This window comes from Sarcophilus harrisii, chromosome 6 (genome assembly GCF_902635505.1).
Source record: "Sarcophilus harrisii chromosome 6, mSarHar1.11, whole genome shotgun sequence".
Lineage (NCBI taxonomy): Eukaryota > Metazoa > Chordata > Mammalia > Dasyuromorphia > Dasyuridae > Sarcophilus > Sarcophilus harrisii.
The window spans coordinates 57,297,547-57,324,197 of NC_045431.1; the positions used below are offsets into that span (position 1 = coordinate 57,297,547).

A 26,651-nucleotide genomic window follows, 5' to 3' on the forward strand; every position below is an offset into this window, starting at 1 on the left:
TGTGACAATGTAAGATATATTGGAATATAACTGGGCAAATTGGTAGTGACAATGGTTTTATAATTGTGACAATGTATCATTTTTGATACTGGATATATATTTTTCTTCATTTTAAAAAATCAAATTTACTAATGACATCTATCTTATTGATTTTTTCATTAAACTAGCTCTTATATCAATTTATTAGCTCAATAGATTGCTGCTGTTTGTTTTTTGTTTTGTTTTTACTTTCAATTTTATTTATTTCATCTTTGATTTTCAAGTTGGTGTTCATTTGGGGATCTTTAATCACTTTTTTCAAAGTATTTTTGTTTGCCTAATTTATTGATCTGATTTTTTTTTCATTTTGTTGATGCAAGAATTTAGAGAAATACCTTATTTTCTAAGCACTCCTATGTATTCATTGCTCTTTGTTGAATGTAATTTTTATTGCATTGTGATTCCCCCCAAAATACATTTAATATTTCTGTCTTTCCCCATTTGATTTTGAGACTTTATTTTCTATTACAGTTTATTTTTGTGTAAATGACATAAACTATATTCCTTTCTGTTACCATTCAGTTTTCTACAAAGGTCTGTCATATTTAAGTTTTAAAATATTCTATTTCTTGTTTTCTTTCTTTCTTTCTTTCTTTTGGTATTATCAAGTTCTGAGAAGGGACAGTTGAGGTCCTCAACTGGGGACAGTTGAGGGTCAGTTGAGATTTAGTGTTTATTTCTTTATATAATTTTCTTAACTTCTTTAAGAATTTGATTACTATACATTTTTTACAAAAATGTTTAGTGTTGATACTTCTTCATTATCAATGGTACCTTTTTGCAAGATATAGTTTCCTTTCTTATTGATAGTCTGATTTTTTGTTTTTGCTTTGTCTGTGATTAGGATTGCTACCCCTGCTCTTTTCTCTTTTTTCTTCAGTTAAAGCATAATAGATTCTCCTCTAGCCCCTTACCTTTACTCTGTGTCTGTCTCTCTGCTTCAAATGTGCTTATTCTAAACAATATTGTATGATTCTGTGTTTTGATCCACTCTGCTATCCTGCTGTCTGCTTTTGTTTTATGTAAATGTTTATCATATTCACATGACAGTTATGATTATTATATGTGTATATTCCTTCAACATATTCTTCCTTTTGTTTGTCCTTTCTCTTCTTTCATTTTTTCCCTCCTCACCTATTTATATATAGGGATATATATATATATATATGATACGTCTACTACCTATCCTAATCTGGCTCAGCAGCTTCTATCACTCTTTATCTTCCAGATACTTTATTTACTTCTCTCTTACTTTCCTGTTGAGTAAATAAATGTCTATATTCAACTGATTATGAATATCATTCTTTCTTTTAGCCAAAATGAAAAATAAGGTTCAAAGGATGCTTATTGATCACTTTCCCATATTCCTCTCCACTATAATAGTTTTTCACACCTCTTCTCATAAAATAGTTAACTTCATTCAGCCTCTTCCTTCTTTCTATACCTAATGTTTTCCTCTTTCTCATCACTTAATTTATTTTTATGTCATTCCTTCAAATTTGCCTTATACCTATAACTCAGCCTATGTGCATTCCTTCTGGCTGTACCATTAATGATAATATTATTAAGGATTATTAAGTATCATTTTCTCTTGTAGGGTTATAAACAGTTTAGTTCTATTGAATCCCTTTCATTTTCTTTTCCATTTACCTTTTTATGTTTCCCTTGGATCTTGATATTAGAGGACAAATTTTTTATTTAGTTCTGGTCATCATTTTATGAAAGCCTGAAATCTTTCTGTTTTATTGAATGATCATTTTCATCTTGAAGTATTATGGTTAATTTTACCCAGATATCCATGCTCTATAATCTCAGATCTTTTAATGTTGCAGCTTCCAGGTCCTCTGTAATCCTGTTTGTTACTCACCAATAATTGAATTGTTTCTTTCTAACCACTTGTATATTTTCCTTGACCTGACACTTTTGAAATTTGGATAATATTATGTTCCTTAGAATCTTTCTGTTGGAATCTCTTTCCTGAGGTCATCAGTGAATTCTTTCCATGCCTATTTTTTCCCTTTTATTCCAAGGCATCAGGACAGTTTTCATAGATAACTTCTTAGTTGATATTATCCAGGTCCTCTTTTTGATTACAATTTTCAGGTAGTCCATGGATTCTGACATTGTCTCACCTAGATTTATTTTCCAGGTAACATGGAATTTTGCATTTTTTCCCTTTTTATTCAATTTTTTTAAATTTGTTTGATTGATTCTTGATGTCTCAAAGATTCATTAGCTTCTACTTGCCGAATTCTAGCTTGTAGCATTTTGTTTTTCTTAAATAGCTTTTATACTTTTTTTTCCCTTTTTGGCCAATTCTATTTTGAAGCAGTTTCCCAAGATATTAACTCCTTTTTCTTGATCCTGTTGTATCATTCTCATTTCTTCCACCCACCAATCTTTTTTTTTTTTTTTTCTACCTATTTTATATATTTTGAGCTCCTTTTTGGAACACTTATAATTTTTTTTTCTGGACTTAAGATCACTTCTGGTTTATTGTTGGATTTGTGGGATTTACCCATAGGTGTTTTGACCTTGTTGTCCTCTTCTGAGTTTGTGTTGCAGTTTTCTCTGATAGTTATTATAGTATTAGACTTTCTATGGTCAGATTCTTTCTTGGTTGTTGTTTTCTTCTTCTGTTTGTCTGTTTCTCTGACTGGCTCTCTCTTTTTCTTTGTCTCTGTTTTTATTTCTCTGTCCCTATCTCTGTCTCTGTCTCTCTCTCTCTCTCTCTCTCTCTCTCTCTCTCTCTCTCTCACACACACACACACACACACACACACACACACACACACATATACTTTCTTTTCCTTGTGCCTTTCTTTTTACATTTGAACTCTGTTCTGTAGGTGGAAAAAGGACACTGTGGCAGTGTCTACAGGTACTGGCTGTTTACCTGGATTTGCCCTGATGTTGCCCTGAGGCCTGGGGGGACTTGTGTCTGGTGCTGGCTGAAAGAGTGGGGTGGGGTGTGCTTGGCACTACTGGGGGCTGTAGCTAGTACTGAGATGGGATTCCTGTTGTGGATTTCTGTGCCAGGTGGTGTGTTTGTGTGTTGAGCCCAGGTGGAAAGTTTCTGTGAGTCCCTGGTAGTACACTGAAACCTCTATTGAAGCACTGAATCCATTGGAAGATTCATAAGTGCCCAGACATTTTGGATGCCAAACAGACATCCTCCTGCAGCCAGACCTTCAACAAGATCAGCACGGCCTCAGGCAATTAGGAATCCTCCAATGGCTAGACCATGGAATGATTCAATGAAGCACCAAAGAAATACAAAAACACCCCTCCTAGACTCTGCATATACAAGACACCACCTGTTTGGCATCCAAATTGAAACACTTGTGTAGATTTCGCTTCTGCAATTCAAGATAGGCGAATAAGCAATAAATTTCTGTAACCTTCCCTGTTCTGGGCAACTATAAAATAGTGCTAGTCCTGAAGAAGCAGAACTAGCAAGGAGACAGGGTGAAATCATCTTTTAGCTCAGGAAATATGAGGATTAGCAGTAGGGGTCCTTCTCCCTTGGTAAGGGAGGAGGAGCAGTCTAAGACAGGAAACTCACCAGCCTGCCAGGAGCAAGCTCTATCTCAGCAAATCAACAAGAGATCCTAAAAGCCAGGGAGGTAACACAGATCACCAGCATCATGACACCCCATGTCCCTCTGCAAAACCTTAAAACAAAATATAAATTTCTTCATTTAGTTAGTAAAGCCCTTGACATCTGTACCAAATTCCTTTCACAGTTTCTGTTCATTATACCTGATCCTCATTCAAAGAAGTACAAACTAGCAATCTCTCAGTTCTTCACACAGGATACTATGTCTCTCATCTGCATGCTTTTATATTGACCTGGTCCCATTTTTGAATCCTACTTTCTGCTTGTCTCAGACTCAGAGTATCTTTTTGTCTTATAAGAAGTAGTTCAAATTAATCCGTTATCTTCTAAATTAAACCTTTGCTTCTCTCCTCAGCTACTAATGCTCTTCCTTTGCCTTTAAGTTTGTTGCTATTCATCATTCAGTCAGTCTTGACTCTTTGTGACTTTGTATACTATAACACACATGATACTCTCTGTGGGTTTGTTTTGTTTTTGTTGTAGCAGAGAAAGTGGAGTGATTTGCCATTACTTTCTCCAGTGGATTAAGACAAAGTTTAAGAAACTGGTCAAGATTTATAAAAGTAACTGAAGCTTTATATGAACTCCTCTTCCTAACTCCAGACCCCAAACTCTATCCACTAAGAGCTAGCTCCCATTTGCATTTAATTTTCTTGTATTTTTGAATCAATTATCTTTGTATTTATTATGTATATTCTAATGTGTGTAGTCATCCCTACCCCTCCACAATTATAAACTCCTTGACTTAGGGATTGTGACATTCTTTCCATTTAAACACTCAGCAATAAGTACAGTGCCTAGCTAACAAGTTTAATAACTGCTGATTAATTTATCAATTGAATGATATAGTATGCAACAGGTTCTCATCTGATCATCTGCACAATTCTTTTTTCATATGATCCCCATTATTCTTCTATGGGAGATATTTTGAAACTTTTTAAAATTATCTATATCTATATCTATCTATTAGCAAAAAAAAAAAAAAGTTACTCTAACATTCCCAATATATACTCATTCATTTATTGTTATTTGTAAAAACAAATCCCAAAATATGAAATAATTTTAGAAAGAAATTTATCTTGTCATTTAGTAGAGGTGAGTGAGCCAGAAAGAAGGCATGTCTCCTTCTCATCCAGGTTCTGAAAGGTTTATCTTTGATGAGGATGTCCATATGAGAAATACACGTACACAATGCAGAGAGGGTAACTAGAAAACAAGGAAGTTTGAGATAAACATGCTGTAAGTGTTGTGCCATAGTTCCCTTTTAATGTCCTGACTCAGTTTCCCAATTGCCCTATTTAGTTATTCTGCCTCAGGTTATAACCTTTCCCTCTTAATGTTTGATCCAAACATGGATTACTTGGTCCCAGAAAATCTCTTCATTTAATAAACTATTAAATTTTTCTCTAATCTCTGTCTTGCTCAGTTTCTCCGGCATTACCTTAATATTCAATAAAATTTGGGCAAAACCAAAACACGAAACATAAGCTTAAGTAAACTTCACAAGACTCAAGTGTAGTAACCGAAAACAAGAATTCTTTGGATGAATCCAGGACCTGGAGCAACCCTTAATACTTTGTAGCCATCTCCAGCATTTCTAAAGAGTTATTAAATTGAGTTTGGACAACCTTTAATCAAATAAAGTTGGATTTACACAGTATAATAATTTTCTTAAACAATATAATACATTGTTTTCTCATATTATAAATCATATAGTTTAATATTACTAATATGTTAGATTTATGAATAAAATATTTACAAAGCACTTGAAAGATGCCAGGCACTGGGATATTTTACAAGGTAATGTACATTCTAAAATATCCAAAAAATATTGAGGACCAAACCCCATTTATCAGGTATTCCTAGGTTAGGAAACTCCAGCAATGTACTCAGCTTTATTGACAACTTTGAAAATTGTCAAGCATACTGAGAATTTAAGAGATCTCCACAGGATGATGAATCCAATACAGTTTGGTGATTGAACTTGAAACCCAGGTTTTCCTAACTTCAAGGTCTCCAATTATTCATTTGGTTGTTTTAGCTAAAACAAACAAAATAAAACAACAACAACAACAACAACAACAAACATGCTGCTTGTGTTGAGGTGTGAAAAATGAGGGTTGGGAAATCCCCTGATAGCAATAGGATCCCCTGGCTGGTCCATAGGCTTTGCAAAAGAATTTGAAAACCCCAATGAATCCAGGCTCAAGATCTGTGGTAAGAATGGGTTTAATACACTAAGGAAACAACTTTCTTAGCAGGCAAACTCCTTAAGGATTTTTGCACAAGTCTGGGCACATAGCAAGTGATTTTATAGGGTCTGAGACAGGGACCAATCTCTTCAATTCAATAAAAGGCCTTGGCCATGCCCCAGATGAGATTTCCAATTGAATGAGATTGCTTATCTGGGAGTTTTCCTCTTGAATGGATGGGGCCCTTCCCAGAGGCCAGGAGGGTTTGAGATTCAAGAGCACCCTTACCCCCAAGAGTAAAGGGGACACAGTTTACATCAGGGCCTTTCCAGCTATTCCCCCCAAAGATTAAAAGGGACACAATTTACATCATTTACATTGGTTATAGAATTTTGTCTCAGATTCAGGTGGCAACTATATTTTATTTCTGTTTTCACCTACCTATTAAATATATTTTATGATAATTATTCATTTTGCCTTTTTGTTTGGTAAAGGTTTCATGTTTAAAGTTTGTAGTGTCCTGGTAACTGATCTATGTTAATGAGAAGCAGACTGCTGATGGCTCCAGAGCTGCTGTAGCAAGTGTCAGCAGGTGTATTCCATTAGCTCCAGACGCTCCTTCTGAATTCCCAGCTTACTTGTCTGGCCAACCTGAGAAAAATGCTCAAAGCTGTAATCCCCCTCTAAAAGATCTGATTATGATGATCTTCACTAAGTTCTAATAAGGAGTAAACCCACTATGAAGATAATCTTTCTCCCTCATAATGTCTTGTTTCATGGCATCTTTCTCCTTATTCTGAATGGTTCTAGTTAGTCTAACTATATGATGTCCCAACTTTATTTCATATTTGCCAGTAGGAGTATTTCTTCCCAGAGTAATGTTATCCCTGAAACCTCAAAGTGAGTAGTATCAGCATGACTGTCCCTATGACAAATTACTCTAAAATGTCTGATTAAGTGCAGCTATGGTGGAAATTGAGGACTTGGGTCTCTAGCAAAAACATAATTGTTAAACAATCCCTGAACATTAGATTACATGTGGGATCTAATAATGAATAACCTTTGGTCAATGATTAATGAATGAATATGTTACCAAGGAAACAGAACCATATGTATATTATACTGTGCTAAGTGTTGGATATACAAATGTAATAAACAAAATGGTCCTTGCCCTCCAGAAACTTGTGTTCTAGTAGGGGAAAATAATACTTACTGGGGAGGGATGACCAGGGTGGGAATATTATGGTAAAAGTTATAATAAGAATAATGTTAGAATTGTAAGCAATTGGTAGGGGGAAAAAATGTCCTTCCCAGGTAATGCAGGTTTGGTTATTGTTTACAGTGTATGTGTGGAATTGGGTGGGGGTGAGGACTGTGTGTGTGTGTGTGTGTGTGACAAGACATGAACATGGCCAGAGTGGTGGGGCTGGGCTGGGCCCACTTATGATGAAATTCACCAGTCAGAAGCCCTAGGGACTTCAGTCGAAAATGATGGGTCAGAGGTGGAGGTAGAATATGTTATGAAGATCACCAGATGGGAAAATACTGATTGTAATGAACTATAAAGCCAACTCATGGTCCCTCCCTTGCTCCCACATCTTTTCTTCCCTCTTTTTCTCCTCCTCCACTTTTTTTTCCCCTCTTCTTCTTCTTCCTCCTCTCGGGTGTGATAGTCTTTCTTTCCAATCCAAGTAAAGGTAATGTGGTATGACATAAAGAATGCTTGATATGAAGTTAGAAGATTTGGGGTGATGTTTTTGTTCTGCCACTTAACATATGCATGACTTTAGGCAAGTCACAAACTCTCTGAGCCTCAATTTTCTCACTTGAAGTTCAAATGAGGGTAGTTGAATTATTTAACTTCAAAGGTCTCTTCTAACTCTAATTCTATGATCTTATGAAGCCAGAAATGAAAAAAAAATTTAAAAAATCAAAGCTAATATTTTGCATATTCTCCTTAGAGTGGTAAGTTAAATAAAATGTATTTTATCCTGGACCCAAAGATCACATCCTTTCCTAGAATATTTGGCTTCTTAATCTTGCAGTGTTTATGATAAATGTGAACAAACTACCTTGGGGACAACTGGATTATGAACCCACATTTATAGTACAGTATGAAGAATTATATGATTCTATGAGAAAACTTAAAAGATCAAAAATATGTCAGTATAAGATACTGGATGATGAGTAGAAAAGTGGAGTAGAATATTTTAAACCATGTTCAAATATGATTTGAGGAGGAAGCTGAGAGGAAAAGGTGAAAGACTTGTAAATTCCTCAAAAGTTTCATAATTAAGTCATTAATATAATCTTTGTGACTATCAATCATTTAAACCTTTTATCTTAATAGGAAATGGTCACTTACATAGTGCTTATTTTGTCTGTGTTCATTTAATCATATGTTAGAATAAAAATCAGTGGCAAGTCTCAGAAGAAAGAAGGAAGATTAGTTTGTGATTTGAGCTATTTTAATAAGGTATTGATTTTGAAAAATGGGAAATATTCAAAATCTATCATCATTCTAAAAGAAATTTAACCTGTACAGAATAGTCACCACAATGAATGATATGAATTAACTTTCTTCTTTGTCTGTAACCTCTCCCCCTAAATAAACCTGCCTTATCTCCTTTTTACTTCATTCTCAGCTTCTAATCTCTTTATATTGCAAGTTCTTTGAGGTCTTGGGGCTATCAGAATTTAGTGCTTGGAATGGTAAACTGTGATGACCGTGTATTTTAAAATCAGCCAGAGTCAGGAATTCAGGTTAGGGGGAAATCGTCAAACTTTATTCTCAGTGAAGAAAGATGGGAGGTGGAAGAGAATCAGCGATAGCAATGTGTGCAGCTGAGTCGAGAAGCTAGCTAGACCAGAAGCCAGGAGACCAGCACCACCAGAGTAGAACCCAGGCCCTATCTCTCCCCGCCTCTCTTCCTGTCTCTCTCCTCCACCCACCAAAATTGTCATTTCCTCTACAGCACATCAGAACTTGCACAGAGAGTGGGTGGGGGCCATTCTTTATCCAAGTATGTATATTAATAGAGTAGAGTCCAATTACTATTTAGCCTCATGTGCTTGGGACCTCAGTGCATCAACTCAAGCCTCAGCCCATTACAGTAAACATTTAAAAAAATTTTTATATATTGACTGACTGATGTTTTCAAAATAGAAGAATATAATACAAAAAACCTCCACAATTTTTAAAAGATGGAAAAGGAAGAAAAAAAAAAGTTAGAAAAACAATTTGTGCAGTTTCATCTTATAAATAAATGAAAATACTTGAGAGGAAAATGAAATTTCATAGAGAAGCAACCTAGCTAAGGGAAAACATACAGAGATAATCTGTTGGTGAAAACTGGAGGGCAAGAAATGGATATAAAATAGAATATTTCTGTTTGGGATAGCTAAGCATTTGGGAATACTAGGCCTGGAATCAGAAAAACCTGAGTTTCAAATCTGAACTCAGACTCTGACTAGCTCTGTGACTCTGGACAAGGCATTCAACACTTGACTCTGTTCTTCTGAAAAGTGATCTGGAGAAGGAAATTATGAAACACTCCAATATCTTTGCCCAAAAACCTCAAATGTGGTCATGAAGAATTGGACATGATTTGACCAACCATAAATATCTGCTAGCATTCATTTGTAGCAATGACTTAATTTGCTTTTAGGAAAAATGTCTGGACCTGATCAAATAGCTAGATAAGATACATGCTAGGGATGAAAGTAGATTTCAAGATAAAGTTGTAAATGTTCCCAAATAATTGAAAAGATCATGGATATTACTTTTGCCCAAAGGGAGACCAAAAATTCAATAGCACTTATTGATCCTTATTTTTTTTTTTTATTTGTAAAATTTTGTTTTAATATAATAATCCCCATTATAACCAGTATCATGTCCTTGTGAAAACATGTAAAGGGAACAAACAGGATTTTACAGGCTGTCTAAAACAATGGTGTCAAATTCAAATTGAAATGGAGGCTGTCTTAAATAAGAATTCCTTTGTGCAGCATATTAATTAAATCACAATACGACACACTAACATTATCTGTGTTCTATTGTATTTGATTTATTTTGTAAGTATTTCCCAATCACCTTTTAACTTGGTTCTGCTGCTGGTACCTCTGTTTTAAAGGAATATTTTAACAATGACAAAACTGAGATTGTGGAGAATAACATCTCTCTTAATGGATTGTTTATTGATTTGAAAAAAGCCCTCCATGTGAAGGGGATTGCAGGTGATCAAACTTTCTCTATTTAGATCTTCGGGGCATTTTGATTAAAATATCTGGCAAGACAAAAAGACCAGAAAGACTCAGTAGGGGGTTGAAAAGTAGTTTTGCCTGAGCTATTGGAAGAAACCAAAAACTGGAGCAGTTAGCTGACAAAAAGCCTTCATCTGCTATTTTGTGATTGGCAGAATAAAGATTAATCTCATTAAAAAACTGCTTCAGTTCCAGCAAGTTCCCCTCAGGGTAACTAGAACTTGAGAGGTGAAACTTTTGAAAAGAAAATTTATTGTTCTTTATTGCCTTTTCTGGTTTGAGAAGAGAAAGTAGAATGGGAAAATAGAGATTTTGTGGTTACTAAGCCAATTAAAAAAATTGATGTACTTTTAATGGGTGAGAAGGACTGGCTAGATATTTTTGCCTTGATCAGAGAGGCAATTTGAGTGGTTTCTCCTGGGCTTCCTTTTTTGATTGCTTTTGCTTGTATAGCCAAAAGAGAACTATACACCTCTTAATTTCTGTACTGGAATTGATATCATAGAGGACTATGTATGGGTAAAAATGAGGTCATTGTAGTAAGTTGAAATCAATGTTCCAAACAGTTGGGAGTACTATGGAAAAAGTTTTTCTGCCTACAAATTATTCCAGGGATATAAGCTGAATGAGTCTAATATTCATCTCTGGGGTCCTATGTAATAATGAATGTAAGACTCTGAGCTATTTCATAAAGGTAATACATCACAGGAAGGAGCTATAAGGTAACTACAGTGGAATTTCTTATTTCAAACAATGACTTTTCCATATTTTGCCTATCTATCTATCTATCTATCTACCCATCCACACACAGCTAAATATTTACCAATTACATGTAAAAGAAATAACAATCTTTTATTTTATTTTGTTTTTGATATTTGAAGTTTTCCTTCCCTTCTGACTCTACTCTTACTGAAAGATAAAGGATTTGATATTGATTACACATGTGAAGTTAAGCAAAATGTATTTTCATGTTAGTGAAAAAAAACATTGAGACAAAAAAAAAAGAAAGTTGGAAAAAAGTCTTCAGTCTTCATTCAGAGTTTTTCTCTCTCTGGAGCTGGATAGCATTTTTCATCAAGGGACCTTTGGAATTGTCTTGGATCATTGTCTTGATCAGAATTGCTGAGTCTTTTATAGTGGATTATCCTTCTAATATTGCTGTAACTGTGTACAATGGTTTTTTGGTTCTACTCATTTTACTTTTCGTGACTTCCTATGTGTCTTCCTATGTTTTTTGTGAAATCATCCTGCTTGTCATATCTTATAATATAATTTGGTCACAATTATACACTAGAACCTGTCCAACCATTCTCCATTCAATGGACCTGTCCTCATTTTCCAATTCTTTGCCATTACAAAAAGAGCTGCTATAAAATATTTTTGTAGATATATTCTTTTTTCCCCTTTTCTTTGATCTCTTTGGGATATAGAATTAGTAGTGTTTTTGCCCTTTGGGCATAGGTTCCAAATTGTTCTCCAGAATAGTTGGATTACTCCACCACTCCAATATTGGATTAGTGTTCCAATTTTCTGCATTTCCTACAGCATTTGTCCATTTCTTTTTCTGGAATGTGAACCAATCTGAGAGGCATTAGGTGGTATCTTAGTTCTTTTAATGTGCATTTCTCTAATTAGCATTGATTTAGGGCATTTTTCATGTGACTATTGATAGCTTTGATTTCTTCTTGTAAGAACTATATGTTTATCTCCTTTGAGCTTTTATCAACTGGGGAATGGAGCTTACATTTATAAATTTGTCCCAGTTCTCTATGAGAAATGAGGCCTTTATCAGAAAAACGTACTGTAATTTTCACCAAGTTTCCTGTTTTCCTTCTAATTTTGACAACATTAGCTTTGCTTATTAAAAAGCTTTTTAATTTCACATATTCAAAATTATCTATTTTAATTCTCATGATCTTCTCTATCTCTCGTTTAATCATAGACTCTTCCTTTTTTTTTTTTTTAATAGATTTGACAGGTACTTTTTCCCCATACTCCCTTAATTTACTTATGCTACACCCTTGATATCTAAATTATTTATTCATTTTGACCTTATGTTTATATAAGTGTGAGATTTTAGCCCATATCTATGTTCTACCAAACTGTTCTCTTCACTTTATGTGAATTCATATGTTTCTCCAACTTTTCCTGAAACTATCTTGCCTGTCATTTCTTATAACACAATAAAATTCCATCACAATCATATATTTTAACTTGTTCAGTTGACGGGCATTCCCTCAATTTCTAATTCTTTGCCATCACAAAAATAATTTTTTGTACTTGTGAGTCCTTTTCTACTTTTTAAGAATTCTTTTGGATTCATATTTTGTAGTGGTATTGCTGGACAAGAAGTTATTCACAGTTTGTTTGCCCTTTGGGCATCATTTCAAATTGTTCTCCAGAATGTTCATAATTCTAACAAATTTACCTGAGTGTCTTATTTTTTCGGAATCCCCTCCAACATCCAACATTTTCTTTCTTTTTCTCTTTTTCTTGCTTTCCCTTTCTCTCTTCCCTTCTTCCCTCCATCCCTCCTTTCTTCCATCCCTCACTTTTCTTTCCTTCCTTTCTTCCTTCCTTCCTCTGTGCCTGCCTTCCTTCCTTCCTTCCTTCCTTCCTTCCTTCCTTCCTTCCTTTCTTCCTTCCTTTCTTCCTTCCTTCCTTCTTCATATTAGCCAATCTTTTAGGTGTGAGGTAATACCTCAAAAGTTGCTTTACTTGCATTTCTCTAATCAATAGTGAGTTAGAGTGGTTTTTTCCTCCATATGCTTGTAGAGAATTTTTATTTCTTTATATGGGAATTGCCTGTTCATATCCTTTGAGTGTTTATCAATTGGGGAATGACATGAATTTTAATAATTTTGACTCAGTTTTCTATATATTTGGAAAATCCAGCCTTTATCAGAGGTACTTATTACAGTCCCCTCCCCTTCCCTTAGTTTTTTGTGTTCCTTATAATTTTAATCCTATTGGTTTTATTTGCACAATTTTTTTTTAATTTTATAGAACAAAAATTCTGTATTTTACATTTTGGAATGCTCTTTATATGTTGTTGTGTCCTAAATTCTTCCCTCAGTCATAGATATGACAGATGAATTATTCCATGTTCTCTTAATTTGCTTATGGCAAATACTCTTTCTATTTTTGCTATATAGTGTGAAATGTTATATATCAAGTTTCTGTTATACTGTTTTCTAGTTTTCTTAGCAATTTTTGTAAAATAATGAGTTTTTGTTCCAAAAACTCGAATCTTTGGGTTTATCATGTATTGTATTACTATGGTCATTTACTAGAAGATCATTTATACCTAATCTTTTTCACTGTCATACCATTTTATTTCGTAGCTAGTTACAAATTGTTTTGATAATTGCTGCTTTATAATATAATTTGAGAACTGGTCTGGCTAGACCTTTCTTTCCCATTTTTTTTTCATTGATTTCTTTGATATCCTTGAATTTTTGTTGTTCCAGATGAATTTTGTTAGTTTTTCTAACTCTATAAAATAATTTTTGATAGTTTGATTTGGATGGCATTAAACAAACAGATTTATTTAGGTAGAATTGTCATTTTTATTATGTTGGCTTGGCCTAACTGTATCAATTAATACTTTTTCAATTATGCATATTTGCTTTTATTTTTGTGAAAAGTGTTTTATAGTTGTTTTTATACAGTTCCTGGGCTTATTTTGACAGATAGATTTCCAAGTATTTTTTAGTATGTACAGTATACAATTTTCTATCACTTCTTGTTGGATTTTGTTAGTGATATATAGAAATGCACCAAAGCAACATCAAGAACTTCTTAGAAGGAGAAATTTCACCTCTTTTCTTCTCTTTCTCCAGTGTCAATATTATGAGAATAACAAACACAATTCACTTAATAAGCATGCTTGCTTTGTAGATAAAGAGATAAAATTAATCATAAAGCAATTTAAGCTACCAATGGGAAATAAATGAATATGGGGATGGATTATGTATTTAGAAGCTGTAAAATTTCTAATCTCTATCTTCTTATATATCTTATCTTAACAAGTTCTATAGGGCCTTTATACCAACAGTGAATATAAACATAGGTTCCAAAGAATTTAGTAATTCTAAGTGCCTCCATACCACAAGTAGAGAATAGAACTGCTCAAGCACATATTAGAATAGAAAATTCATTCTGTAGAGAGGAAGGCTTTTCACTGCCTTTCTGTGCATTGGCAATGGACCTATTTAAACATAATCTAAGACAGAAAAAGCTTCCTTCCTTCTTCATATTAGCCAATCTTTTAGGTGTGAGGTAATACTTCAAAAGTTGCTTTACTTGGATTTCTCTAAGCTAAGCTTATAACCTAGGCAAACCAGTCTAGCCAAGTAACTAGGACTGTTCCAGTGAGGGAAAGAATTCTCCTTTTAATACTAAAAGGGCCTTGAACTCAAAATAGAAAATTAGACTGTCTTTTTTCTTATTTTTTTCAATATTCTATTAAAACATGTGTACAGGCAGTACTGCAGAGTAGCTAAATTGCTTGCTTTGGGATCGAGAAAACCTGGGTGTCAATTCTGCCTTTTATACTTCCTAGCTTTGTGCCTCTGAGCAAGACATTATATCTTAATCAACTGTTGATGAGTTTTCCATTAAGTAGTAAATTGTTTTAATCTTCATTGATAGAGGAAATGATAAACAATAGAAGGATTCCCAAGCCTGGATTCTCAGAATCTTCCAAAGGGAGACCATCCAATCTCTTTGTATTCCTAGACAGCAGTAAGATTTAACAAAAACCTCTTGTTAGACTTCAGTCCATTGACATGGTGCCACAATGTGAAGAATTAAAACCAATATACTAATATTGTGCAACAGTTTTCTATAATTTCTTACTAACTTTTCAGGAATTATGGATGAAAATAAAAAGAAAAATATAAAAGCTTAAATGTATATAGTAATTCCTCTTGTTAATCATTACTAAATATACCTCCATTTTGTAGTTTATTAACTTAATCTGAGATTCCCCTCTAACCTGTCAGGTCAATGAAGTAGTGTTAGCTATCATGAAAAGTCCTAAGCTCTGTTTGTTTATTTTTTTATATATTTTATTATTTTCCCAATTACTCGTAAAATAATATTTTAATATTCCTTTTGAAAAAATGAATTCTATTTTCTCTCCCTCTAATACCTGCCTCCCATTATAGAGAAATCAATAATTTGATTTTATATGCATCCAAACATATTTCAGTGTGAGTTATTTATAAAATTACGAAATAAAGAAACAAAAAGGAAAGTAAAGAAGAAGTGACCATCAATCTGCATTTGGAATCCATTAGTACTTTTTCTGGAGATGGATAACTTTTTTTTTTATTAAAAGTTATTCACAGTTGATAATCATGTAATATTGCTATTACTGTACATTGTTCTTTTGGCCATGATTGCTTTATTTTTCATCAGTTCCTTTAAGTCTTTCCAGATTTTTTATGAAATTACCTTGCTTGTCATTTTTTTTTTTTAACACAATGGTGTTCCAACACAATCATATACAACTTGTTTAGCTGTTCCGCAATTGTTGGACATCTCCTCAGTTACCAATACCTAGCCACTACTAAAAAAGCTGCTATAAATATTTTTGTATATCTAGATTCTTTTCCTTTATTTTAAAATATTTTTGGTAGACATACCTAATAGTAATAGAGCTTTGTCAATGAGTATGAATAGTTTTATAGTCCTTTGGGCATAGTTTTAAATTACTTGACAGAATGGTTGAATTGGTATACCATTTTATCAACAGTGTTTCAATTTTCCCACATCCCCACTAACATTTGTCATTTTTTTTCTGTCATATTAACCAAGCTAATAGGTGTGAGGTCTTACCTCAGAGTTGTTTTAAATTGAATTTCTATAAATCAGTAGTAATTTAGAATATTTTTTTTTTCATATGACTATAGATAGTTTTAGGTCCTTCATCTGAAAGCTGCCTATTCTTATAATTTGATAATATATCAATTGAGGAATGACTGATTTCTATAAATTTGATTTAGTTTTCTATATATTTGAGAAATGAGGTCTTTATCAGAGATACTTACTGAATTTTTTTCCCATTATGATTACTATGAATTTCCTCCATCCTATTTTCTTGTTTATCCTACTCTTTCTCTACTTTCACTATGCCTCTTCTCAAAAGTATCTTACTTCTGACTTTTACCTTTCTAAATCTTCCTTCCCTTCTATCAGCACCATACCCTTCTCTTATCTTCTTCCCTTCCTATTTTCCAGTATATTAAGGATAAAAGGAATGTATATATACCTAACTAAGTGTATATGTTTTTCCTCCTTTGAGCTACTGCTAAGAAGAATAAAAGTTCACACGCTTACTCACAACTTCCCAAGCTTCAGCTCCACAATAAAACCACTTTCATGCCTCTTTAATATCAGATAATTTACCCCATTCTACTTCTCCTTTTCCCTCTCTCAGGTCACTAATTATTTCATCCCTTAATTTAATATACTTTTTAGATATTTATGTTAACAATCACATTAACATTCTGCTTTCTGTCTATGTATAATGTTCCTAATTGCCCTAATAATAAGAGAGTTTTAGGAGTTACAAATAACATTTTCCTATTCCAAACAGGTTAACCTAGTTGAATAGCTTAGAATTTTTTTCTTCTTGCTTACCTTTTTATGCTTCTCTTGAGTCTTGAGTTTTTCATTTTAATATCAATTTTCTATGCAGCTCTGTTCTTTTCTTCAGGAATGCCTGATAATCTTTTATTTCATTAAACATTCATTTTATCACCAAAGGATTATACTAAGTTTTACAAGGTAGTTGGTTCTTAATTGTAATAATAGTTCTTTTGTCCTCTGGAATGTTATGTTCCAAACACTCTGATGCTTTATTATAACAATTTGCTAAATCTTATATTATCCTGACTGTGGCTTCATAATATTTGATTTTTTTTTTCTTTTTTTGACTACTCAAAATACATGTATATATATTTTTAACCTAAGAGTTCTAAAATTTGCCTATAATATTCCTGGGAGTTTATATTTTCGGATCTCATTCAGGAGGCAATTGGTGGATACTTTCAGTTTTTATTTAACTCTCTAGTCTTGGAAAGTCATGGCAGTTTTCCTTGTTAGTTTCTTGAAAGATGATAGCAAGACTTTTTTTTTTAATCATGACTTTCAGGTTGCAGTTTCAGCTAATTCTTAGATGATCTCTCCAATGTCTATTTCTAAGTCAGTTGTTTTTCCAATATGATTTTAAAAAGCTTTTCTTCTTTTTTTCATTATTTGATTTTTTTTAATGCCTCATGAATTCATTAACTTTCACTTGCCCAACTTTAAAATCTAAGTAATTATTTTATTCAATAAGTCTCTATACCTCCCTACCCCACTAAATCCCAGCAATTTGGTAAATTTTATTATTTTAAAGGAGCTCTTCAGTAAAGTGTTGTATCTCTTTTTTTTCCCCCATCTGTTTAGTACTGCTTTTTAAAAGGTTCTTTTCCCCAATGAATCTCTTTCAATTTGGCCAGTTTGCTTTTTAAACCATTCTTCTCTTCATTGAATTTTTGTGCCTCTTTAACCATTTGACCTATTCTGCTTTTTTTAAGGTATTTTTTTCTTCAGAATTTTTTACACCTACTTTATCAAGTTGTTAAGCCTTTTTTTCATACTTTTCATGTATTACTTTCATTTCTTTCCTGAATTATAACTTTATCTCTCTTATTTGATTTTTAAAGGTATTTTTGAACTCTGTCATGGCCTAAAACCAATTTGTATTTTTTTCTTTGCAGTTTTTAATGTAGCAGTTTTGACTGATTTACCTTCCTCTGAGTTTGTGTTTTGATTTTTCCCTGTCACCATGGTAGTTTTTTATAGCCAGAATCGTTTCCCATTATTTGGCAATTTAAAAAAATCTATTCCTTGACTTTTTACCCTATACTAAAGTGGGAATTTGCTTTAAAGTAAAGGGGTAATTGTTCCAATTTTCTTTGTTGTTGTTTTGTTGTTTCATTCTGTACTTTTGGGGATTTTGCCAGTTCAGATTTTGTTTTGAGACAATTTTTAATGTTCAGAGATGTTTTAGAGAGAGTTCAGATCAGTCCCTGACTTTTCTCTACCATCTTAGTTCTGTTCCCTCCCCCACTTTTGATTTTAAAAGAAAAAAAAAATTACAAAAGTTCAAATTCTAGCAATATTGTCATAATAACATTCCAACATAACCTCTTTCCCCCTGAAAACCGTAGCTAAATAGTTTTTCTAGTTGAACACAGCTATTATCTCATAGTGGACTGATATGAGATGCAAGTCAAATAGTTTTTCCATGAAGTGTTCATCAGTCCTATTGTGGCATATTATTTACCCTGGAAGACCCCTGAGCCTCTGGAATAACTTTGACATGTTTAAAAAGTATATCATATCTTTAAAATTTTTATATGGCAACAAAATCAATAGGTAACAAGTTTCTAAGGGTTTATTTGCCTTAAAATGAATGTGCGTTTAGTTTATTAAAGATAAAGGAATAGCATTTTTTATATAGATAATTCAAGTCAAACCATCATAGCAAAATCAATACAGCCAAAAAGATCACTGGCAAATACAAGTTGTAGAATGTCATAATAAGACATATGCAAACTATTTTGTTAAAGTAATTAAGATATGAACATGCTTCTTTATTAATCAGTTCTTAAAATATAAAAAATCTTGTTTGCCTTTCGTTACACTATCTAGGACTAGGCATAATATCGAGAGTATGGTATATTGAATTAAATGGAAGCTCAATTAATAATATATCTTTTGAAATTCGGTATCATGTATTGAAATATTTCTAAACAACAGTCCAATAAATTAGGGATTTAAATATGCACAGGGAATTGTTTAGGTGATAAAAAGGTAGAATGGTGTAAAAAAAAAATCTGGATTTCACTGCTTCTTCTTATAATTCTTAAATATATAACTCTGAGCAAATCATTGAACATTTAAGAAAATGAATGACAAAGCATTATTTAGTGCTTACTATGTGCCAGTATTACCCAAGCAACTCATTTAGGACTTATTTATTGTCACAACCAGGCTGTGATTAGCCTCCTTGGAAAGAATTTCTATATTAAAAGTCTTCCATGCTGTAGAGGTAACAAATCTCACAAGTATATATGTATATGTTACAAGCAGTATACTCGAAGTTTTAAGAAGTTCTTTCTTTCAGTGAATTTTTGTTCATCTTTTCTCATTTTTATGCTTCTTTTACCAAGCTATTAATTTTTTTTCATAATTCTCTTGCATAAATCTCATTTCTTTTCCCAGGTTTTTTTTTTTTTTTTTGGCCTCTCTTACTTGATTTTTGAAATCCTTTTTGAACTCTTTCAGGAGTATTTTTTTGGGCCTGAGGTCAATTCATATTATTCTTTGAGGCTTTGCATATAGACATTTTGACATGTTGTCCACTTTTGAGTTTCTGTTTGTAATCTTTCTTATCACCATAGTAGCTTTATTGTACTTCTCATTTTTCAAACTATTTTGAGATTTTTTAAGTTGATCTCTGCTCCTTCGGCACAGTACTATCTCCTGCTTCTTGCACTAGGCAGGGATTGAACACTGGCTTGCTGAGCATGAGAAGGTAGGAGTGGGAGTGGGGGGTTGGAAGCTTACCAGTGCAACAGGCTTCCAACTTTCTATTTGTGTATATATAAAGGTAAGTCTTTTGCACCTTTCTTGGCCTCAGCTCCCACTTCTATGAAGTGAGAATAAAGTCTCTGAGATACCTTTTTAGCTCTAAAACTATAAGTAGTATCTGATAGCTTTGCTTTTTTTTTTTTTTTAAACTACAGTTTTAGAGAAGGAGGTAAGCACTGGTATATAAACTTTTTTATTTTAAAAAATGTCTAGTTATGTATAATACCATATGCTTATTTATAATCTAGGCTAATGGAGAGGCCCAAGCTAGTACAATGTTTCACTTAAGGTTGCTATAGAGCTAACGCCAGTCGGGTATCCACATTGAGTCTGACATCAATATAAGTTCCAGGAGCAAGGGGGTGCTTAAGGAGGTCACTTAAAGAGGAGTAAGCTGGCCCCAATGAAATTCTTTTCCATTTAGTAAAGGGTTAGACCAGTAAATTCTATTATACTTCTAGCCTAGATGAGATAAAGAAAATCAATATCAAAAATATTTATATAAAATACTTTAAAGAAATTTCAAAATCTGTCTTTGATTCTTCTACCAAATGACAATTTTATTGCTGTTTAGCAGAGCATTGGATTTCTTGCAATGTTTATATTGTGGTGGATATAGATGAAATTAATTCAACATGTACAAATATGGATGAGTTATGACTATCTATTTGGAGAGAGTATCTAGAAAGACCCAGTAATAATTAATTTGGTGTTGTAAAATGAAATATTTACATATTTTAATCAGGCCTCCCAAATTATGTGGTATCCCTCATTTTTGATTCACCCACATTTATAGATATTGATCTCTCTTTCTTCTAGTAGTAAGATGATGGGCAAGTTTTCCATCTGTGTTGTGGGCAATTCCTATTATCAAAATTCTCTCATCTTTTCTTCTTTATCACAGTGTCTTAATGAGTCACATGTAACATTCAGGATTTATGTTTATGCAACTTATTAATGATTTTTACATTGTTCAACATGTTTACCATGTTCAAGATCAAATTTGAATCCAAGATTTCCAGATTCAAAGCCTAGCACTTGTTAATCCTTGTTATAATGTCATCTCATAAGTGAGACCTAAAAAGACAGCTAGGTGATAAGAGTCAGCTAGGTGTCCCATTGGATAAAACAATGGTTCTGGAATCAAGAACAGTTGACTTCAAATTATGATTCTGGGCAAGTCATACTCATAACCTGTTTGCAGTAATTCTCTGGAGTATGGCATGGATGGAATGGAAATGGCAAACCATTCTAGAATCTTTCCCAAAACAAACCCATAAGAATTGTAATTTACATGGTCATGAAAAGTCTGAAACAAAAGTTCTTCAACTTTTTAACAACTTAACATTATATTGTATGTACATTTTTGAGGAGAAACATCATTAGTTTTAGTGAAAGGATTTTTCCTACCCTTTGTGCTGTTCTTCTTGGGTGAGTATAAGTAAAGCAGAGATAAGGTTTAGGAACTTAGTTTTGGTCAGTAGATTAATTTGCATCTGATCTAGTCATTGGAAGATATTTTATGTACAAATGCATCCACAGAGTTCAAATACCATATATAGTATTCATACATATTGTCCCTGCTTCCCCCAACACACACACACTTTGGCCTAACTTGTAGGGAATAAAGAATAGAATAACAATGATATGTAGAACTGGTAATCATCAGAAGTAATCAGTTTTGGTGTTGTAGGACCCACATTGAAATCTCAGCTCTGAGACTTACTGCCTAATAATCTTGGTCAAGTCATTCAACTCTCAAGAGTCACAATTCCTGAACTTTAGAGAAAGGAGAATATACTGAGTGATCACTAAGTTCCCAATCAACTCTCAATCTATTATGTTATGGTTTATGAAACTATGAAGAATAGTTGAATAAGAAAGAGGATTCAGAAATGATATCTTTGAAAGGTAGTATAGTTCTAATATCATTTGTTTTCTTACTAAAAGCTTTCTTCATGAGTATTACAAGTTGATTTTTATTGCTTTAGGATCTAGTGAAAGAAATTAAGGGTTATTAATCAACTGATAACTTGCTAGTGAGCTCAAAGAGTCCTGACCCAAAATGGAAGAAATCATACAAAGATTGAAGTCAAAAAATTTTTGAGGCAGCAGAAGCTAACTCATTCTGAAATCAAGACATTAAATCAGGAGAATAGGGCACATAGAATAAAGAAAAATAACACTGACATAGAGAAGTAATGTAGCAAGTATAAGATTTGTTCCATAGGAAGTAAATGTGGGAATTTTCATAAAAAAGTATCCCTCCATATTCAAGATAAAATAAAGAGATTTCATAGACAGTAGCAGGTGTGAAGATACATGTTACTGGACTCAAAGGAAATATAAATCTTGATGTTGCTGAAGGGTATGAAAATGATCATATGGAGAACCAACATGGCCATTTGGGGGAGCATACTTCATTTCTAGAGCATATACCTGAACCTGCCAAAACTTATCAAAGCTGCCAACCACAACTCACTTTTGTTGATACGTATATATATGGTATTGCCAAAAGAAACCTGGAAAGCATCTTTAGTAATTAGGAAGTCCTGGACAGAAAACCCAAGGACTTGGGGACACAGGTGGTGTTTTCATTTCTTTTTTTTCCAATTGAAGTTTTAGTTTTTGGAAGAAAAAAGAGAATATGATAAGTGAACAGCTGGTTCTATAGATCATGGCAGACAAAAGGATGTGGTTTTATGGGCCATAGGTTAAGATGCCAGCATGATAAACTTTTGGCTAGGGATGAGATATATTTCAAGGTTTAAGGTAAGACTATTTTAATCTAAAGACTTGCCAAACTGAATAAGAGCATTAAACTGATTATGGAAAGAGCTGGGGTGGGGGGAGTATCTGGAAAAGCACTAAAACAAGATAGCACAGAAAACATCAGGTAAAACCCAAAAAGAAAAATGAAGAATATTCCAAGTCATTCAGGAGGAAATAACTTGGGATAAAAAAACTTAAGGCTTCAGCTTCTACATATCATAAGAAAGAGCATGGCTAAAAAATAAAGCAAACAAAATTTTATCACAAAGAAGTATATTATATCTTATGATTATTAATGTGAATTTTATTTTTTCTTTTTCTCAATAGTATTTTATTTTTTACAAATACATGTAAAGATAGTTTTCAACATTCATTCTTGTAAAACTTTGTAGTCTAAATTTTTCTCCCTCTCCCTTACCTCCTTCCTCCCTAAGACAATCTGATATAAATTAAATATGTACTTCCCCTTTAAACATATTTCCATATTTCTCATGTTGTGTAAGAAAAATCAGACCAAAGGAAAACAGCAACAACAAGCAAAGAAAAAACAAAAAGGTGAAAATACTATGCTTTGATCCACATTCAGTCTCCATAGTTCTCTCTCTGGATATGATTGACTTTGCAAATGCGATGATCATCACATAATCTTCTTGTTATTGTGTACAGTTTTTCTTGATTATGCTCACTTAACTCAGCATTAGTTCATGTAAGTCTCTTTAGGAGTTTCTGAAATCAGCCAACTCATCATTTCTTATAGAACAATAATATTCCATTACCTTCATATATCAGAACATATTTGGCCATTCCCCATCTGATGGGCATCCACTTAACTTCCAGTTCTTTGCTACCATAAAAAGAGCTGCTACAAACATTTTGCATATATGGGTCTTTTTCCATTTTTATAATCTCTTTGGGATTCTGCCCCAGTAGTGAGACTCCTACATCAAAGGGTATGAAAAGTTTTATAACCCTTTGAGCATCGTTCCAACTTGCTCTGCAAAATGGTTGGTGCATTTCACAACTAATTAATGTGAATTGTAGACCTATAGAAATGACATAAAACATTGTTTTAAAGAAACAAATCTGAGAAATGTGGTGATAGAGCAATTTACCTGAGGACAGAATCATGTTCAAATGAATTGACTAATGAATGAGAATGAAAGAAAAGAAAAACAGATGTTATCAATGAGGGAAATATACTATTTATTCTTTATTGTTAACAATAGTTAACAAGAGTATGTCTTATTTAAGAATGAACACAAAATATTCTAGTCATTTTAAAGAGTTTGTCTAGCTATCCACAAAGACAAAAAAAAATGACAAATTACTTAAAAATTAGGACAGACAAACTATGGGACTAGTCCAACAGTACAAACATCTTAAATAGACACATCTATATGATGAAGTTGGGCCTCCAATTCAATAGGAATAGAGAAGAGTAGATTTCATTTGGAAAACTGTGCTGTGTTTTTAATGGCTTTAAACATCTCTCTGAGGAAAACACACACACACACACACACACACACACAGGATCTCCATGATTTTTATGTTTGTTTTAATGACTCAAATAATGTAGTATGATCAAATATGATGGAATTCTTTGGTCTCTGAAGAATGTTACAGGCCAGCCACAGGAGGAAAGGGAAAGAAAAAAGTGAGGAGAGGAACAATTATTTATTAAGTACCTACTGTGTGCCAGATACTGGGCTAAGCACTTTAATATATTGTCCTCATAACTACTCTGAGAAGTAAGTGCTACTATAATTTTTATTTTATAGTTAAGGAAACTGAAGTACAGAAAGTGACTTATGTAGGTCACAAATCTACTAATTGTATGAAACTGAATTTGAATTCAGGTGTTTCTGACTCTAATCTTAATGCTTACCTCTGTGCTCCCTAATGCCTAAAGGACAATGTAGAGGTCCATGGTGGGTATAAGACAACAACAATTGATTATTGCATATGAAAGTCTCGGGAAGGAATTCATAAAAGGAATATATATATATATATATATATATATATATATATATATATATAATATGAAAAGAAGATATGTCCATCATATTTTGAGAATGAACAATACATTTTGATCAATCCATTTGTTCCAATGTTATCTGTGTCATCACAAGAGGACTAGAAAGTGAACCCTAGAAAATAGGATGGAGATTTTGTAAAGGAGCAATATCATGACATGGATAAGATTTATATATATATATATATATATTATATATATAAATATAAATAAATATATAAATATAAATATAATATATATATATATATATATGTAGATGGGTAGCTAAATGCAAAAATGAAGGGAGTACCTATCTTGAAGACATCATAGTCATTGAATTATAAGTATATAAAAGAAGAATTAAAAATAAATTTCAACTTTGCTCAACGACATTGTACCCCAAATGGATTCCTCCATTTAAAATACTTTTTTTCACTTCATTTCATTTTGCATCACTTCATAAAGTTCTTTACATTTTTAAACCATTCACTTCACAATTTTTTAATACTAAAATATTATTCCATCATTTTCACATATTGCAACAATTTTCCATTTAATGGACATCCCCTAACTTTCCAATTCTTTGCCACAAGAGTAGCTACAAATATCTGGGGAATCTCTTAGTCATTTAGGTATTTATACATTTTCTATTAAGCACTTTTTACACCAAACGTTGTACTAGTTGTTTCAGGATATGAACAAGAAATAAGAGTAAACAGAAATTAAAAGTATAAACATATATAAAGAAATTATATGTTATGATGCATGAGATTAAAAAATAGACTATATATTCTTAATAGAAGCCTGTGTTGTCTCATAATAATATTATCTTTGTTAAAATATTATTTTAAAATTATTTATTAATTTATTTTGTAGGAAGATAGTTTTTCACATGAGGTATAACATTCAAGACAACTTATGGACAAAAAGATTAACTTCTACATTTATCATTCATCTGTGCAAAAAATTTATATGGTACATCCATCTAGTCAAAATCAACATACTCTCTCATTTGTATTTCATCAAGTTTTTATTAAAATGACCCCCAGATTGCATGTTTGTTTTAGAATATTCTAAACTAGTGGTTCTCAAACTTTTGTTTTCAGTATCTTTATCCTATTAAAAATTATTGAGGATCTCTCCAAAGAGTTTTTGTTTATCTGGATTATATTTATAGACATTTACCATATTGGAAATAAAAACTATTTTTGAATTTGTAGACCCTCTAAAAGGGTTTCAGAGATTCCCCAGGATACTCTAGACCATCCTTTGAGAACCAAGTGTTTAATGACTGAGTTAAAACCTCCATAGTCCATTTAAATGGCAGGAGGAAAAAAAAATAGGGTGAAGATATTTAAAATTCTTCCTTGTGGATTGTTGTCCCTCTCCAAAACCATACCAACCTTCAAAATTGCTTCTACCACCAGTCTCCTTGGCCACCAAATCTCCATGACCACCGCTGCCTCATGGCCTCAAAAGTGACTAGACTTTTTCCAGTTCAGAGTTAACTTTATTTCTATCAATCTTCCCATCTCCTGTCTTCTTTGTCTTGAAGTTAAAGTCCATGAAATTTAAATGTCTAATTGACTCTGTCAGTGACTGTCCTGTCATTCACAGAGCTGTGAAATGAATCTTTTAATTTTTTTGTTCCTTTCTGTTGTATCATTGAACAGATCATTAATAAAAACTATTTTGTAAAACTGGCTTCATGGTACTGGCTGCATTTGTTGTTTTCTATCTCATCAGCTCCAACTGGATGGCTTTACCTCCAACTTCTACGTTGTTACAAGAATTCAAAGCTTCTTTCACATCTTCTACAGAGTCAAATTGAATGAACATCTGTCTTTTAGGTCAGCCTCGGTTATCCTCTGTACAGAAGATTTTTAAGGAAGATCAGCACTGCATTTCGATCTTTTTTGTTCTCTTAATTTTTCTCAGCTTCATTTCACAATCAAGTACTTTGAATTTGTAGGGCCTTTTGCCATCTTCAGGGCATTTGAATTCCACTTAGCTGAACTTTCTGGTGGCAGAACTGTGGATGTCCACAATGGTGAGGGCCATTTTTGCCAGTTTTTTTATGTTTTATGTTTATAATGCCACTTTT

General features: G+C 32.9%; 1 pseudogene; it reads left to right on the plus strand.

The window, feature by feature from the left end:
- LOC105750898 overlaps positions 1-26,651 on the plus strand; it is a 134,644-nt pseudogene that overhangs the window by 40,297 nt on the left and 67,696 nt on the right.